At 42.3% G+C, this 1908-nt stretch overlaps 1 pseudogene; it reads right to left on the bottom strand.

Annotated features, from left to right (window-relative positions):
• Positions 1-666: 666 nt before the first annotated feature.
• Positions 667-1666, bottom strand: LOC122896522 (annotated as a pseudogene).
• Between the last annotated feature and the right edge of the window lie 242 nt (positions 1667-1908).

Here is a 1908-nt window from a genome sequence, read left to right as displayed (position 1 = left end):
GGGCTCCCTGCTCAACAAAGGAGTCTGCTTCTCCTCTCCACCTCCTCATGTTCTCTCTCTCACTCACTGTCTCTCTCAAATAAGTAAATAAAATCTTTAAAACAAACAAAAAGACTAAGCATGTTCGGGTGCCTGGGTGGCTCAGTTGGCTAAGCAACTGCCTTTGGCTCAGGTCATGATCCTGGAGTCCCGGGATTGAGTCCCACATCAGGCTCTCTCCTCACCAGGGTGTCTGCTTCTCCCACCAACCTCTCTCCTCTCATGCTTTCTCTCTCTCATTCTCTCTCTCTCAAATAAATAAATAAAATCTTAAAAACAAACAAACAAACAAACAAAAAACTAAGCATGTTTAACCAAAACAACACTTCTGAAAGTAGAACACCATTTTCTTTTTCAGGAAATAATATTGCAAATGGTTGCTTCTGGGTCAATTTACCACAGTAGAGGAGCAAAGTAGTTAAAGCATAGCTATTCTCAACCGAGCTGCTTTTCTGCACAATTGTTAAATACCTGAAAACATTCCTAAGATCAAGGTTTATAACCATTTTAACAGACAAGACTTCCAGAGGGGCTTTCCTGCCCCAAATGGTCAAAGCTTAATTAGAAGTTTGATGATACTCAAGTTTTTTTTTTTTTTTCTCATCATATCTTCTGTTCAAAATACTGTTACGGTTGGTAATATGACGTGTATCTTGTCTGATCTGGGTGATACAGTCCAGAAAGTAGGGTTTGAGAAGATAGACCCTAAACTCATGAAGGAAGCCTTGGCCCTCTGTCTGCAGGCCATATACTCATGTCCCTTTCCCCTAGTTTTATAAACTGAGGACTCTGTGTTCCTTGACTTTCAGTGAACTGGAGTAAAGAGTGTGAATTACAATGGTGAGAAGGGTGTGTACTTACAAGTGAACTATCCTGTTTGAAGAGGTACAGGTCAGGTCCTGGAGGCAAATATTTCATATAAGGTAGAATCTGAGCAATAATGTGTCTATGGAGAAGGCGCTGGAGAAGAAGTCATTGGTAGACCTGAAGCCACGTTTCTCTGGAGGTATAATACGAGGAGAGTTCAATACCACTGGTTGACGCTGATATTCAGGATGATGGTGAGCTCAGGTGTAGAGACAGGAGGTAGTAGTTTTCAAGCACCAGAATCTGAGTCATAAGTTGCTATGCTTTCTTGTTGAAATACAGAGGTTTCCTGACTCGCTGAAGGAAGTTGAGGTGAAGCTGTGTATGACGAACTCCACTGGAGGAGCATAAATAGCTTCTTATGGCTTATGCAGTACATGTTGGAAAGGAAGTGGTGGTATAAAATGCTGCCTTGTTGGAATACGGTTCATATGATGCTTGTCTTATAAAACAATCAGAGATTTCATGTGGCGCTGCAGCAATACGTAGAATGCACATTTTCAAGTTAAGGACCGGCAGCAGGGTCTCTGTGTCTCATGTGGCGGTGGTTGATATGAGCATCTAAATCTCGTTGAGACAAATACGTTCTCTTGCATCCCTGAACAGTGCTGCACATGAATAGAGAACCTTGTGCATGCTCCTCAATTCGGTGAACATATTTACTACAGCCTGGACATATCTTATCGCCTCCTTTTTCATGTAAAATAGCACAGGCATAGCAAAAAGCATGCTTACACGGAATCATCCGCCCATAGATTTTAATGGGCAATTCGCATTTGTCACAGAAATGAACCGGGGTGTTATCCTTTTCACCCAAGATGTTTATCTGAAAGTCCCAGAAAATATCTTCACTAGACCTTTGCTCATTTCTAAACGATTCGCCCCTATTAAAGCAGTACCGTTCTTCCTCACTAGCACTGAGTCCTTTAGCGTGCTCCATGATTCGACTTTCAGAGCACGATGGGAACGGAAGTCAATCCCACTGACCCAAGGAGCGCATGC

This window comes from Neovison vison, chromosome X, assembly GCF_020171115.1.
Source record: "Neovison vison isolate M4711 chromosome X, ASM_NN_V1, whole genome shotgun sequence".
Taxonomy (NCBI): domain Eukaryota; kingdom Metazoa; phylum Chordata; class Mammalia; order Carnivora; family Mustelidae; genus Neogale; species Neogale vison.
This window is presented reverse-complemented; position numbering and strand designations above follow the sequence as displayed.